Source organism: Gadus macrocephalus, chromosome 10 (genome assembly GCF_031168955.1).
Source record: "Gadus macrocephalus chromosome 10, ASM3116895v1".
Lineage (NCBI taxonomy): Eukaryota > Metazoa > Chordata > Actinopteri > Gadiformes > Gadidae > Gadus > Gadus macrocephalus.
Window position 1 is genome coordinate 2792742 of NC_082391.1, and position 17079 is coordinate 2809820.

Here is a 17079-nt window from a genome sequence, read left to right on the forward strand (position 1 = left end):
ACGTTTGTTTTCTTTAGTCCAAGCATGGGAATACTCTGACAGTAACAATACTGTGAAGGAAGACATACCGAACCTCAATAAACCAGAAAATGAAAAGTTAAACTTTTTTTCAAGATTGGTTTGGGTAAAATCTGAGGCGTGGTGGCCAAGTGGTAAGGCGTCGGTCTCGTAAACCGAAGATCATGGGTTCACACCCCATTCACGCCTAGCAAGGTCTCGATGAAATGTCAAGGGATTTACAGAATATTCATATAGTTACATAGGGGAATGGACATTTGATGCCATCAACTCCGGCAAGGAAAAACCTTGCCTAGCAAGGTCTCTGTAAAATGTAATGCAATTGACAGAATGTCAATATCTTTACATTGTGGGATGGACGTTTGTTTTCTTTAGTCCAAGCATGGGAATACTCTGACAGTAACAATACTGTGAAGGAAGACATACCGAACCTCAATAAACCAGAAAATGAAAAGTTAAACTTTTTTTCAAGATTGGTTTGGGTAAATTCTGAGGCGTGGTGGCCAAGTGGTAAGGCGTCGGTCTCGTAAACTGAAGATCATGGTTTCAAACCCCACTCACACCTAGCAAGGTCTTGATGAAATGTCATGGGATTAACAGAATATCCATATAGTTTACATTGGGGAATGGACATTTGATGTCATCACAGTCAGCTAAGGAAAACAATTACAGTAGCAATACTGTGAATGAAGACACCTAGTACCTCATGGAATAAGAAAAGTTAAACATTATTTAAAGAGCACATATTCTAAAACATGAGGCGTGGTGGCCAAGTGGTAAGGCGTCGTCCCGTAAACCGAAGATCATGGGTTCAATCCCCATTCACGCCTTATCAAGATCTCAATGAAATGTTATGGGATTTACAGAATATCCATACAGTTACATAGGGGAATGGACATTTGATGCCATCAACTCCGGCAAGGAAAAACCATGACAGTAGCAATACTGTGATTGAAGACACTCAGAACTTCAATAATTAAGAACATAATTTCGTGTAGAGTACACATTCAAATTCATGAGGCATGATGGCCAAGGGGGTCAGTATCGTGAACAGAAGACCATTGAATCAAACCCCATCCATGCCTAGCAAGGTCTCTGTGAAATGTAATGCAATTTACAGAATGTCATTATCTTTACATTGTGGGATGGACGTTTGTTTTCTTTAGTCCAAGCATGGGAATACTCTTACAGTAACAATACTGTGAAGGAAGACATACCGAACCTCAATAAACCAGAAAATGAAAAGTTATACTTTTTTTCAAGATTGGTTTTGGTAAAAAATGAGGCGTGGTGGCCATGTGGTAAGGCGTCGGTCTCGTAAATCGAAGATTATGGGTTCAAACCCCATTTATGCCTAGCATTGTCTTGATGAAATGTCATGTGATCTACAGAATGTACAAATAATTCCATTGTGGAATGGACATTTGATTTAATCACTTTCACCAGGGGAAGACATTTACAGTAGAAATACTGTGAATGAAGACACTCAGAACCAAATGGAATAAGAAAAGTTAAAGATTGTTTAAAGAGCACATATTCAACATCAGGAGGCTTGGTGGCCAAGTGGTAAGGAGTCGGTGTCGTAAACCGAAGATCATGTGTTCAAACCCCATTCACGCCTAGCAAGGTCTCCATGAAATGTCATGGGATCTACAGAATATCCAAATAGTTCCATTGGGGAATGGAAGTTTGTTGTCATGAACTCCGGCAAGGAGAAACCTAAACAGTAGCATTACTGTGATTGAAGTCACTCAGAACCTCAATAAATAAGAACATTGGATTTGGTAAATGATGAGGTGTGGTGGCCAAGTGGTATGGCGAACATTCACTTAATGAGGCATGAAAAGTGTAACATTTTTTCAAGATTGGTTTTGGTAAATGATGAGGAGTAAATGATCCCCACCAAGTGGACTGACAAAGCTGACAGCTCGTAGCCTGCACCACTGAATTTTACCAGCCGGAAGACGCCCATGAAAATTGGAGCATCTTGCGTTTGCTCCCTCTTATCATTGGTTACATAGTGCAAGAGAGTAAACCAGGATGGCATCTACTAATGGATCTGGAAGACATTGTGGAGCTAGTGGTTTCTCCATTTCAGACCGATGACACAATTAGATACTTGGACACCAAAATATCAGAACACAGGCATAGATACTTGCAAGATTTTTCCAGAGGCCAAACTTCTGCCAACGCTTGACCCTTATCCTCAACTGATCAAGGCATTTGGAGGGAGTTTTTCGACACAACAACTGTTTTCGCAACATTTTACTGTCTCTTGCTCTCAAGCATCAGATGATGCTGGCTTACCATCTGCATGGCCGACATACTCAAACTTGCCCTCAGTATCTCAAATCTGTCCACAGTGCCTTTGGTTTTCCTCAAGGAAAACTTACAGGAAGCAGTGCAAAAAAAGTTTCCAGGAGAGACGTGTGTTCAGGTGGCCATTACAGTGACTTGCTATGGCATCAGTTGCTCAGTGGGAATGATCTTTCCCAATGGAGGGCTTCCAGATTTAGTTGAACTAAGTCTAATCGTCATTGTGCAAGGCAAGCCTGTTGCTGTCAAATGTCTACATTCATGGTGCAGTGAGCACCTTCGAATTGGAATCCACAAGACATGTAACAGTCCTCGACCAACAGGAATTAACAGAATCCTACCCTCCTGCAGCATACACTGTTGAGCAAAAGCAATTTGCCACCTTGAAATGTCAAATTCACGTGCAAAATTACGTAGTAAATACAGTATATATTGACATTTTTAAAATTGTTCTTGATTCCTCAATACCATTACTACTATCTTTAAAAATGTTTTTAAGTTATCGGTTTGCAATAAGATGTAAATTCATTGTTTGCATGCCTAACTTAATTTGAGCTTCTTGTTTTTTTCCCTACTACAGAATCAACATGTCTGTCAAACTTCGAGTCATACTGCAAGAAGAAATTCGCAAGCATCCCTTGCCCTCAGGAATCCCTCAGACTGTGGGGGAATTGAAGAATATTTAAAAGAGACATTTGTAATTGAACAACATTGAACAACATTTTAATATTCAGTTTCATCTTTCTTCTCCAGGGAGCACCTCCTCCCTTTGTTCTGAGTCCTGTCCACTCAGTTTGAGATACCTACCTTCTCCTTTGACACTGAACTCATTCTACAAGCTGCAAATGAAGCTTACAGAAAGGACGGAACCTTACTCAACAATCCTGAAGTACAATCCAAAATTCTGGACAAACTAGCAGATAGCATCTTTGTCTACACTGCCTATCCTTCACAAGCACAAAGGGAGCAGGTTGCTGAGGCCCTGCTAGCAAAGCACCCATGTTTGAGGGACCCAGTATCCTTCAATGGTGTATATAGTTGGCACAACAGCTTGAAGCATAAGCTTGGCAATTACAGAGCAAAGGTGAAACACCTTGGACTACCAGAGCTAAATGTAAACTCCCGAAAGAGAAAATCGGCTGCAGACTCCAGCGATCCAGGTAGATTCCTGAAAAGGGTAAAGAAATCTGAGGTAAGCTACCTCCCAACTCATCCTCAAGGTGAAACGGATGCAATGATTGAAAAGGAGTGAGTGGAGCTTCTCTAGGAGTACAAGAAGAGAGACAATAACCAACTCATAAATGAGAAGATGGCAAAAACCTTCTCACTGCGCCGAAATGATGTAATCCTCATTATACAACGGGGGACCTAAATCCAGCGATCTGATTGGTTCCCAACTGTTGTATAATGAGCATATACATAACAGCTATGACACCCGATCATTTTGTGAAAGTTTGCATATCACTCCGCGCCTGGAAGTAGAAACAGTTACAAAGTAAAACATGTGTTGGATGATGGAGAGGGTGTAAATGTTGTTACTCCGGGAGTGAGCAAGGCGATGGAGAGACTAACGAAAGCTTAGGCACACGGCGAGTGAACTGCTCCATAGGATAAATTGCCGGCGAACCGCTCTATCGGAGCCTTCTCTCGGAGGGACGCTAAAGTGTGTTGCATAGCGACCGTCGATGCATAGCGGCAGCCAGGAGGGACTACTTTTTTGTATTCTTTAACAAAACGGCTACTTTGACTGTCTTTGTTTCTTTTTAAAGGGGGTCGCCGGCCCTCCGCTGCGCGTCGGGGCCGGACAACGCCCCTTAACAGTGGTATAATGAGCACATACCACAGCCTGGCGTGATCTATTGCTTAAACAAACCACCTCTGATTGACTTCAAAGCTTGATGGCCTTCCTTGTTTGAGTTTTCCCAGATATGTTGAACATTTCAACACGTCTTCTCCAACACAGGGGGCCCTATCTTGCATCCGGCGCAATTGACTTAGTCACTGGCATGTGTCGTTGCTAGTTTGCAACTGGCGCAGAGCCTTCTTTTCCCTCCTGCGCCACGCGTCGGTAAATTAGGGAATGATCTTGCAATGTATTGCATATATCATTAAATAGAACCACAGTTACCGCATATCTTATGTTATATCATATACGTTTTCTTTGCCGAAATTTATTTGAGGACTCCGAATTTCTGAAGTTGTGGAAGAAAACCTTATTCCATGTGTCAATTAGGCCATATTATTTTGCCATAAACTGAGCCATTTGAAGTTTGAAATTCATGCATCTGTCTCATCGGAGACTGCAGACGCGCTGTCAAAATATCAACTCGTCAGATTCAAATGCGCTCATGGCTCTTAAAGGGAATGGGTGATGGCACTCTCATTGGTTTATTGCACGTTACGCCCAAACCACACCTACGGGTAATTAGGCTACTTCAGACCAACCCTTTTTAGATATGCGCCGGGCGCAAGAGTCATTTTTCCTGCTGGTAAACTAGCGACATCGCCGTACAACCGCCCACAAAGCTACTTGCGATTGGCGCTTCTGACTTGCGTTTCAGACCGTTAAAACAGGGCCCAGGGTGTTGTGTTTGCCAGTGTCAAAGTGAGTATCGCTATTTTGAATTAATCATTATTTCTTTGTTTGTCACTATCACTGCCATTATCCTGTAGCCTACGTGACACTTTTTGAAGTGAAAGTCACATATCTTCCTCTATTTTAAGATTCAACAGTGTTTTGGGTGTGCTTTTAATTCCTACGTGCAACATTGAGATGTAAGTGGCATAGCTGTAGGCAGCTGCTTAGTTTTGGCATACAGTATACCTGGCTGAACAGTGAGGGCTTCCTTCTGTGTCAGAGGGAGCGATCGCATGCGAAAATTAAGCTGTAAAGAAAAACTTTGCTTACTTTGTCATCTGTGTACACAAATGAGCACAATACTTAGCTCATGAGCTCTGAGAATAAAAGCTAAAGTTATCTGAATAACTGTGGGGGGGAAATTAGCAATATATTTACCTGATGAGGCTGCCAGAATGAAAGCTATTCTTACCTGATTACCTGTGGAAAGAATAAGCAGTATTCTTGCACTTCCAGTGCAGCATCCCTTATCACTTAAATGTTGATTTCAGTGTAGTCCTTTGATATTTTTTTTTCAGTGTCTTATGCTGTTTCTCTCGCGCATATGTGTCTGTAATTATTTTCTCTCTGTGTCTCCTTATGTTTCTACATTTCCATGTTTCTCTCTTGGTCTCTCTCAGATCGAGGAGGAATACCGCAGGATCACACTGAAGCCACTGCAGTCCCCAATCCAGGGCGAGTTGGACCAATACACACCCAAGCTGTTGAGCCTGTACAGGAGGAAGGGTGGAGCCGTGGGGAAGAAACTTGATGAGAACCTTGACATGTTAAATGAGGCATGTGTTAACAACAGGGTACTAGTAGTTAGTTGTATGTAGTTGCCTTCTGATGTCTGTAATCTCATATTTTATATTAATCATATTTCTCATATTAATGATTAATCTCATTTCATATTTTTGTAGGACAGCAACATTGAGTCCCGAAGAGAAGTTGTGATCAGAGGCCTCACTCTCTACCTTGGTGAAAACACTGGAGAGTTAATCACGGACTACCAGGTAAATAAAATATAGCTCTGATTCAAAGCCCTGTCAATAAATTTGTGCAAAAATAGCCGCTTGCTGATGATAATTTGACAGGATCTTTAGTAGATTTTTAATAATATGCCTATGTAGAAATTAATTGGATTTGATTTTATTCATTTATTTGTATCAAAATGCCTTACACATGAAGAACACAAAGTACAATCGAGGATAAAAAAAACTAAGTCAAGAACTTATTTACATTGTGGTCTTCATAATATTATAGCATTTAATTATTAAAAATGCTGCAGTGGATAATCATCACAGATATCTAGAGACTACTTGTACTCTATGTACAAGAAAAGCCTGGGGTTTGCTGATAACTGCTGCTAACATTGGATTTGATTATTTTATGGAATTTTGAAGATTGGAATCTATTGGAATATGATTTGCTTTGCTATATGATTATAAAAACGCTGTAGTGAAAGAACAAGAAAGTAATGACCGATGTATAACCATTTATAGAATTATGCAGCTAACAGAACCAAATATATGATACTTTTTATTTAAAGCTGCATTGTTTCATTGAATGAGCGAAAGATGATTTTGATTTGCGTTGGAATCGACGCTGACCCAGAATGTAGATCCAGCAACTCATAAAACCAATCTGCCATAGCAGGAAATAAAATTAATTATTTATCATCAATTACTATACAGTATGATATCTCTCTTTAACTCAAAGTGCAACTTATAATACTGACTACAAAAGGAATGATGAACTAAATCCTCAGACCTTAAAACCTTAGACATCATTGTGTTTGTTTCTTTTTTTTAACAGTATTAAATCATGTTACACAAATTATCCCTTTTCTCTAATCAATCATGTCTCTCATTTATATTCACCCTTATGTATTTTTAATAAAAATAAATGCATTTCTAAAACACAACCTCAACATATTAACTAATTTCAATGTCTCCATAACATTTACATCCTCATCCTCATCGTCATCCGCTTATCCGGGGTCGGGTCGCGGGGGGAGCAGCTCAAGCAGGGGGCCCCAGACTTCCCTTTCCCGGGCCACATTGACCAGCTCTGACGGGGGGATCCCGAGGCGTTCCCAGGCCAGTGTTGAGATATAATCTCTCCACCTGGTCCTGGGTCTTCCCCGAGGTCTCCTCCCCACTGGACGTGCCTGAAACACCTCCCAAGGAAGGCGCCCAGTGGGCATCCTTACCAGATGCCCGAACCACCTCAGCTGACTCCTTTCTAAGTAAAGGAGCAGCGGCTCTAATCCGAGTTCCTCACGGATGGCTGAGCTTCTCACCCTATCCCTAAGGGAGACGCCAGCCACCCTTCTGAGAAAACTCATCTCGGCCGCTTGTACCCGCAATCTCGTCCTTTCGGTCATCACCCAGCCCTCATGACCATAGGTGAGGATAGGAACGAAGATCAACCGGTAGATCGAGAGCTTTGCCTTGCGGCTCAGCTCTCTTTTCGTTACAACGGTGCGGTAAAGCGAACGCAATACCGCCCCCGCTGCTCCGATTCTCCGGCCAATCTCACGCTCCATAGTACCCTCACTCGCGAACAAGACCCCGAGGTACTTGAACTCCTTCACTTGGGCTAAGGACTCATTTCCTACCCGGAGTAAGCAATCCACCGGTTTCCTGCTAAGAGTCATGGCCTCAGATTTAGCGGTGCTGATCCTCATCCCAGCCGATTCACACTCGGCCGCCAGCCGATCAAGTGAGTGCTGAAGGTCACAGGCCGATGATCCAATGAGGACCACATCATCTGCAAAAAGCAGTGACGAGATCCTCAGACCACCGAACTGCAACCCCTCCCCACCATGACTACGCCTCGATATCCTGTCCATGTATATCACAAACAGGATTGGTGACAAGGTGCAGCCCTGGCGGAGACCAGCACCCACTGAGAACGAAACTGACTGGCTGCCGAGAACACGAACACAGCTCTCGCTTTGGGAGTACAAAGATTGGATGGCCCTGAAGATAGACCCCCTTACCCCATACTCCCGCAGCACCTCCCACAGTTTCTCCCGGGGGACCCGGTCATAAGCCTTCTCCAGATCCACAAAACACATGTAGACCGGATGGGCATACTCCCAGGCCCCCTCCAGGATCCTTGCGAGAGTGAAGAGCTGGTCCGTAGTTCCACGTCCGGGGCGAAAACCGCATTGTTCCTCTTCAATCTGAGGTTCGACGATCGGCCGAACCCTCCTTTCCAGCACCTTGGAGTAGACTTTACCAGGGAGGCTGAGAAGTGTGATACCCCGGTAATTGGCACACACTCTCTGGTCCCCCCTTTTGAACAGGGGAACCACCACCCCGGTTTGCCACTCCTTTGGCACTGTACCCGACTCCCACGCGATGTTGAATAGGCGTGTCAACCATGACAGCCCCTCAACACCCAGAGCCTTTAGCATTTCTGGCTGGATCTCATCAATCCCTGGGGCTTTGCCACTGCGGAGATGTTTGACTACCTCAGTGACCTCCACCAGGGAAATTGACGACGAAACACCATCAACCTCGAGCTCTGCCTCCAACATAGAGGGCGTGTTATTCGGATTCAGGAGTTCCTCAAAGTGTTCCTTCCAACGTCCGACGACCTCCTCAGTTGAGGTCAACAGAGTCCCATCCTTACTGTACACAGCTTGGATGGTTCCCCGTTTCCCCCTCCAGAGGTGCCGGATAGTCTTCCAGAAACACTTTGGTGCCGACCGAAAGTCCTTCTCCATGGCCTCTCTGAACTTCTCCCACACCCGCTGCTTAGCCTCCGACACGGCAGCCGCTGCAGCCCTTCGAGCCTGTCGGTACCCTGCAACCGAGTCAGGAGTCCTCCAGGATATCATATCCCGGAAGGCCTCCTTCTTCAGTCGGACGGCTTCCCTGACCACCGTAGTCCACCACGGTGTCCGAGGGTTACCGCCCCTTGAGGAGCCTAAGACCCTGAGGCCACAGCTAGCCACCGCAGCTTCAGCAATGGAGGCTTTGAACACCGCCCACTCCGGCTCAATACCCCCAACCTCCACAGGAATGCCAGAAATGCTCCGCCGGAGGTGTGAGTTGAAGATACCTAGGACGGGGGCCTCCTCCAGACGTTCCCAGTTCACCCGCACTACTCGTTTGGGCTTACCAGGTCTATCCGGAAATTTCCCCCATTCCCTGATCCAACTCACAACCAGATGGTGGTCGGTTGACAGTTCCGCCCCTCTCTTTACCCGAGTGTCCAAAACATGCGGCCTCAGATCAGATGACACGATCACGAAATCGATCATCGATCTTCGGCCTAGGGTACTCTGGTACCAGGTACACTTATGAGCACCCTTATGTTCGAACATGGTGTTTGTTATGGATAATCCATGACTAGCACAGAAGTCCAATAACAAACGACCGCTCGGGTTTAGATCAGGGAGGCCGTTCCTCCCCACCACGCCTCTCCAGGTGTCTCCATCGTTGCCCACGTGGGCGTTGAAGTCTCCCAGCAGAACTACGGAGTCCCCTACTGGAGCCCCATACAGGACTCCATTCAGGGTCTCCAAGAAGGCCGAGTACTCTGAGCTGCTGTTTGGTGCATACGCACAAACAACAGTCAGAGTTTTCCCCCCTACAACCCTTAGGCGCAGGGAGGCGACCCTCTTGTCTACCGGGGTAAACTCCAACACCGCGGCGCTCAGCCGGGGATTTATGAGTATCCCCACACCCGCCCGGCGCCTCACGCCCTTGGCAACTCCGGAGAAGAATAGAGTACAACCCTTATCCAGGAGTACGGTACCAGAGCTGAGACTGTGCGTGGAGGTAAGCCCCACCAGATCTAACTGATAGCGCTCCACCTCCCTCACAAGCTCCGGTTCCTTTCCCCACAGCGAGGTGACGTTCCACGTCCCCAGAGCCAGCTTCTGCCGCCCGGGTCTGGTCCGTCGAGACCCCTGACCTTCGCTGCCACCCATGTGGCTGCGCACCCGACCCCAACGGGTCTTCCCACAGGTGGTGGGCCCATGGGATGAAGAGAGGGGGGGTGCCACGTAGTTTGTTCGGGCTGTGCCCGACCGGGCTCCGTGGCAAACCCGGCCACCAGGCGCTCGCCATCGAGCCCTCCGTCTGGGCCTGGCTCCAGACGGGGGCCCCGGGCTTCCTCCGGGCCGGGTCACATCTCCTCTTTTTTCATAACATTTACAGTTGACTCTAATTGATTTTTTGTTGATTAAGAAAAATATGTATTACATGTCAGCTAGCAACGTAGCATGCTAACTAGTACACTCACTGGAGTCCTCAATCATATAAAACAAAAGAAAGCAAATCGTCCGGTCGCAGCGGTCAGGAAACCTCTGGCAACAACTTCGATCAAGTACAGACGGTATTTTTTTTCCATAAAATGCCCCAACTTCACTCGTTGCTGGATCGTGAGTTGTTAGCATCAGGCTTGGCTAAGGTGTTATTGATCCCAGCATGCAATGCTCACGGCTACTGGATTAACTACATATCACATACATAATGTGCCCTCTAGCGGCTATTTTAGGCAACAACAGTCATCTTGAACACAGTTTCCCTCTTAAATTCAGATATTAAAATGAAACTAATTAACTATGATGCCAAACAAACAAATACTAATCAGTTAACACAAAGCTGTACTTTCATATGGGTTACATTTACTTGAAAAATTAATATTGACTTTACTCCCAAAACTCCTTTCTTACACACAAGAAATCAAGTATATACAAAGACTAGCCTTGCTTTATCTGCATAATAATCTGATGCAAAAAGTTGCCTTACCTTTTTTAAGTAGATCAAGGTCAATATTTTTATCAGTGCAGCATTTGTACAATTGAAGGACGATAACAGAGAGGGTAAAAGGGTGCTAAAGAGGTTGAGTATCTCATTACGCAGAAGCATGTGTGTGGTTCTGGATAACAACATGTTAGATGGTGAAAGACTACATGAAGCATCTGAACTTGCTGAGTGTGGCAGGTTATCCTATGGCTCATCTTATGAATTCATCTTTCACATGCATGCAGAAAAACTCTTTCAGAGCTCATCGTACACACTACTTACAAACATAAAAGACAGCATGACATATGAACATGTATCACACAATCCCTAACCCTGTTTTTTTTTGTATTCAATTTGGCATACAATGCATGTCTGCATAAAAATGTTTGGCAGAACTACAAAAGTAATTTGTCCCTTGTTCTTTTTGAAAAGTACTCTAGATTTATAAATATTCATACGCATCTTTATGAAAGTTGAATAGCATAGCTTCTCATACAATATCATTTGTTCATATAAAACACCAGATTCTTTTAATAATAAACAAAACACCAAACATACAAAATAAAATAATTCAGAGAGGGGTCCATGTGTTGGATTCTCTTTTGTAAAGGATGAGAGAAAACATTCTACAGCACATTCACTGCATGCAGAAATGCTCGGCGGTGTCCTTTGATGTCGAAGAGAATGCATCTAATGGTGATTTATGCAATCAAAGGTGTGGCCTCTAATGGTTATGGCTTGTGTGGGTCAAACAGCTCATTTAGGGACAAAAACACGTTTTGATTTGTGTTAGAACCTCTATTCCATTTCCTTTTATGTAAGGTATCGTTTTAGCAAGACTGTGTGTTTCCCTTTCACCCTCTGTTCTCTGCCTGTGCTTATGGCGTTATAGTGTCTCGGGTCTTGTTGTGATCAACACCAGATGCTATGTCTGTTTATGTTTTCCTCGCCCTCTGTAGCACACATACAAACAGCAAAAGGCGGAGAACACACTGGAAGCCCCACAGTGATGGTAACATAAATGTTTTCACTGTTGCTCTCTCATGAACGTCGACAATGAGAGAGGCAACTTCTCCGTCAGCATGCTGCATCATCATTAGCATCATTTCAGCTCTCCTCCACTCTGGGTCCCTCCTCCTGGTTCTCCCGCCTTCCACGCCCCCATTCCTGTTGAACCTTACTTTCCTTTTCCTATTAATCTTCCTTCTCCTGCTCTCTGCTTAGCTTTCTCCCTCTGTTTGGGTATGGCCCAGTTTGCCTAGTTGAATATCCTTGGCATTTTGAAGTCAGTAATGGTATTTTTTTTGCAGAGGTCTCTAACGCAATCGTTGAAACATTTCATACTATTTATTCCTATATTATATTGCTACGACCATTAACAAATGACAAATTTCCTTTTTCGGTAGGTAAGGATTCTTCCCTAATTCAAAATCGATCACCTTTTCTTCCCCTGAACTGTTCTCATCCTGCAAATAACGGCCATCGACACCGTGATCCATCAGATCCCCCTGTCCACTCTCTGAGTTTTGTGGAACTATAGGACTGTGGTTAGAATACTACCTCTTTCATTGGTCGATATGGTGTTTTTGATTGGTTTTGTATCAAAGTTATATAATGGCGTGCAACAATGGTCAGATATTGGCCCTCGGCACTTCTCACTGAGCCACGGCCTTCAAAAATGCATGTTGTGATTCACAAAGCATGCAATCCATGTGGATGATATGCTCTGTTTGTTGTCTTCCTCGATTTTAAATGTGTCTCCAAATTAGTAAATGAAACTATCATAAGTACCAGAAATTTGATCCTTTGGCTGACATTTTCTTCTGTCATTGTCTTTTAATATCGGTTTATACAAAGCGTATACATTAATAATAGTTAAAGGTATAACAGAAATGAAGGAATTCGCATATAGTATACCAGCCAAGTAAAATTGTAATTGCCCGCTGAAAATAGCATCGACGATAACCCAATTACCATGAACAAATAACTAACCCTCACTTGCAAACCATATCTATGTGGTATGAAAAATAAGAAGCCATTAAGTATGCAGTTGGAGTATCCCCACTAGAACCAGACAGGCAACGTAGGCAGACATTAGGAGACTACAACAGGATTGACCACTACTAGGACAGACTATGAGTGGGCATAAGAAGTGGACACGAGAAGACTACCCTAGGGAACACTAGTAGTTGGCTCTAGGAGACTACCCTAGGGAGTTACTACGAGTGGACACTAGGAGACTAGGCTTAGAAACACGAGGAGTGGAGACTAGGAGATTAGACTAGGAACTACTATGAGTGGACAACAGTAGGAGACTCCAGTAGATTCCCGACAACCAGTAACCCAGATGACGTATGAGTTATTGAATAGCAGAGTTATCCTTGAAGTTCGGTCCAACATCACAATAATGCATTATGCAATTGATGAGGCTTAAGGCAGGACATCACTATTAGAGTCATAACATTCTTTCAAATGAAGGACACAAAAGGCACTATTTGATTACACTGCTGGAAGCTGTCAAGCTTTAAATCTGGCGCTATCCAATCCACATTCAACCAAAGGCCAAACCGTGTTTTATCATATCTCTGTGCCTCACATTTTACATCCCAGAAATACATTGGAAAAACTGTTTTTATGAATGAACGTAAACTAGGAGATATGTGGTTATTCTCGAAGAAATAAGGGGAACAAACATGCAGTACCAAATGAAAGATGGCCCCACTGTAACCTTTATGACTCAGACATCTGGCCTTAAACACCCAAGTTGTCTGCTACTTGCCATTAGTATTTGTCTGCTACTTGCGAATACTACTGGTAATACCAGCAATTACAGTGAGTCAAACAAATTATAATGAAAAAGTTGAAACGTTCTCTCTCACACACACACGCGCACACACACACACACACACACACACACACACACACACACACACACACACACACACACACACACACACACACACACACACACACACACACACACACACACAATCTCATTATATATACCAGTAAGAGTAAAATAATTAAACCTAACCCTCACTTGTATTTTTTTACATTGGTACTATTATCTCAGCTCAAATTTACAATGACACCATTTGTTTTGCTCTGTAATGACAACAAGCACCCTTCTTCAAGAGGCAATTAGCAGTCACAAAAACGATAGTTTTTGGACTTCGAAAACGGTTCCACTCTCAACTGATTTCCACTCAGAAGCCACTTTAAACATGAAAGAGTCCACTCCACTGCAACATCGCCATCATCATCATCATCATCATCATCATCATCATCATCATCATCATCATCATCATCATCATCCCATTCAGGCACTTTCAATGTTCCTCTGTAGTGTAGTTGGGGTTGCTCCCTTCTACAAAGGGAATGTGTGAGTGAAAATGGTCCTATAAGTGACACCACCGTCCAACCTTTTCCACACCCACGAGCTTGAACTCTAAAGATGAATCCTCATCAGCATGTTAGCCGCTGGTCGGTTTCACGGTTTGTCACAGAACCATTCCATTATTCTCTTTGATGAGTAAACAGTTTTTAGTGATTTACTTTTATGAACAACGTCAACTAGTGTTCACACTGTTGAGATATATACCCATTTTCCATGCAATTTGCATCAAACTACATCCACATTTACTGCACTGCCTGAAATGGTTTGAGTATTTGATTTGGGCCGAGGATTGTAAAAAACAGACACACACACAACGATGGACAAACTTGCTGCTAAAAATTCCCAAACAGACTTGAGATTAATAAGCAAGCACTAGCATTGACTGCCCTGGCAATTCACCGATAAACGTATTCCTCTGTTAATAGTCATAAAATAGGTGTTTCCCATTCTATAGTAAGTTGAAAACTAGAATCGGTATCTACTTTGGTTTCGCTGTGTGTGTGTGTGTGTGTGTGTGTGTGTGTGTGTGTGTGTGTGTGTGTGTGTATTTGTTTGTCCCTCCAGCCTACAAACACACTCAACATGGTCTATGAACTCACTAATATGATAGTAGCTGCATTGAAACAGATTGTTGAAACTATACTTGAGTGTAGTCGTGAGTCTATGAGGGGGAATCCCCGAGCCAACATCATTACATTTGGTTTTATAGGGACTTTCTACGACAGTTCTAGATGTATTGAAACATTTTGATAGACATCACTGGTGCTAGTGGAAGTGTTGACTGACAACTTTCCAATCCCCCAGTGCAGTGCTGCTCCGTCAAGGGGAGAGATGTCATGGAAGAGAAAGGTGTGGGGGATGAAAAGAAAGGAACACACCGCAGCACCGACCGACAAATGTAAAGATATGCTGTTGTGCTGCGCTGTATTAACAGCTTATATAACATATGTGAATTCCAGTTGGACGAAGAATTAGAAGGGAGATGCGTTGACGAAGAATCAAAGAGGGGAGAGACAGAGCAAAATCTGAAGGAGACAGGAGGAAGAGACAAGGCAAGCGAACAGATGTGTGGTGTGATCTCTGGTACTTGGCAGGTACTTCAGCAAAGCTCTATCCTCCTCTGCTACTCTCTGGGAGCACCTTTAAATCACACTTAGTGTTGTTCCTCTAATGCTACAATCTGTCGTTAAAGGTGCTATTAATTTGTATACATTTGCATAAACATGTCTCAGAGAGGCACAGATATAATTTCCCTAGTTGAGGCAATGCATCAGAGCTAATGACATTTACCTGTTGTAAAGTATTTTTGTAGAATACTTTAAATGGTTTTAAATTATATTCCATCTGAACATTAGATGAAAAACACAACAATGTTTACCTACAGTTTATTCTATTTTCGCTAATTTATTTGTCTAAGGTTATGAGGCCACTAACTCACATTCATTTCATCTATTTTTGCAAGTGCATATTTGTGCTAATTATTCAAAAAATGTACACAGACAAATATGCTCGTCTTACGCCCGCCTTTTCCGGCATGGTTCCACGTTTACATTAACGAGGTAATGTTGATTTCGCACCCCAATTTACCCTCTCGGACCCTGCACATATTACGGGTTTCATTTTCATGTCAATATGATAGAAGTAGAGATGTTGCTGCGTTGTCTCTTCAACAGAGACATCGCAGCGATATGAGTAGTTCTAACAGGAGAGACGGTGAAATTTGCGAGATGCTGACCATCACGGGAGATAAGGTGATGCAGTCGCATTTAACAAAGACGTTGAAAGATGTTGTTATCTATGAGAAAGACTCAGAGGGACTTTCCTTACGAGGCATTGGTCGGGATAAAAAACATGTGGTCAGCAAAATAAAGAATATGTTGGGGTTTTTTGCACTTGTAAATAGTAGCCTACACTTAGATGTCGTCTACTCATTCGTGCAGGCTTGAATAAAAAGAAAAATATAAAAAATATTCTAAAGAGGTCTATTCTCCGTGCGTAGTCCCGCCTGCAGGGAATGCCAAGCCACATGTATTTTTGTACTTGATACATGATATTTGCCTTGGCACAGGGAAATCGTACATATACTTTATATTAGTGCATATTACAGTAAAGGTATCAAATGCAACACATATGCCCTGATACTTTCAGAGTTGAATCTTAAGTAAATGAGACCAGAAGTCAAATGCATGCATCATATTAGGTATGTTGTAGCTTTCCGTTTGTGTTGTGAGGAGGCTGTGTGTCTTTAAATGCTTTGATTGGCAAACGGATATCAAATTATGAATATAAATGGAAAGTATTAAATTATATCCCAATCCTTTACAGCTGGGCATGTTTGTGTGAGAGAGATGGAGTCAGACTTCGAGAGAGAGGGATACTGTGTGTCTCTGTGTGAGAGCAATATGTGTGTGTGTGTGTGTGTGTGTGTGTGTGTGTGTGTGTGTGTGTGTGTGTGTGTGTGTGTGTGTGTGTGTGTGTGTGTGTGTGTGTGTGTGTGTGAGGAAAAGGGAGATACTTTGTGTGTGTGTGTGTGTGTGAGACACGGAGAGAGATTGAGCGTGTGTGAGAAAGCAAGTGGGATTGTGAGTGTGTCAGAGCTCCATGATCAGAGTTGTGATCAGACACCAGGGTCTGTTGGTTTGAGCATCAAAGCGATGACACAGAGTGGCCCCGGTTGACATACACAGTGTGTTTGTTTGTGCATCTGAGAGACTGAAAGGGAAAAGATGTGGAAAAACCGCTGTGTGTTAATGAGGAGGATCCCTATCTACAAAGAGGATCCACAAGGCCATGTGATTTGGTTATTCTATTGGTGGAACTGTGCTCCAAGAGTCAAGATGGCCAAACACTTTCCTCATGTTCTTCAAACCATACATCATTTAGCTAATGGGTGTAAACTGGTGATGGCCAAAAAAGGTGACAAAACTCCTGGTCAGAAAAGAGCAACCAAGCCCCTTCCA

General features: G+C 43.4%; 1 non-coding gene across 1 annotated transcript; it reads left to right on the forward strand.

Moving 5' to 3' along the window:
• Positions 1-135: 135 nt before the first annotated feature.
• Positions 136-207, forward strand: trnat-cgu (transfer RNA threonine (anticodon CGU)). Its single transcript has one exon. It is a non-coding gene; the product is annotated as a tRNA-Thr (tRNA).
• Positions 208-17079: the final 16872 nt, after the last annotated feature.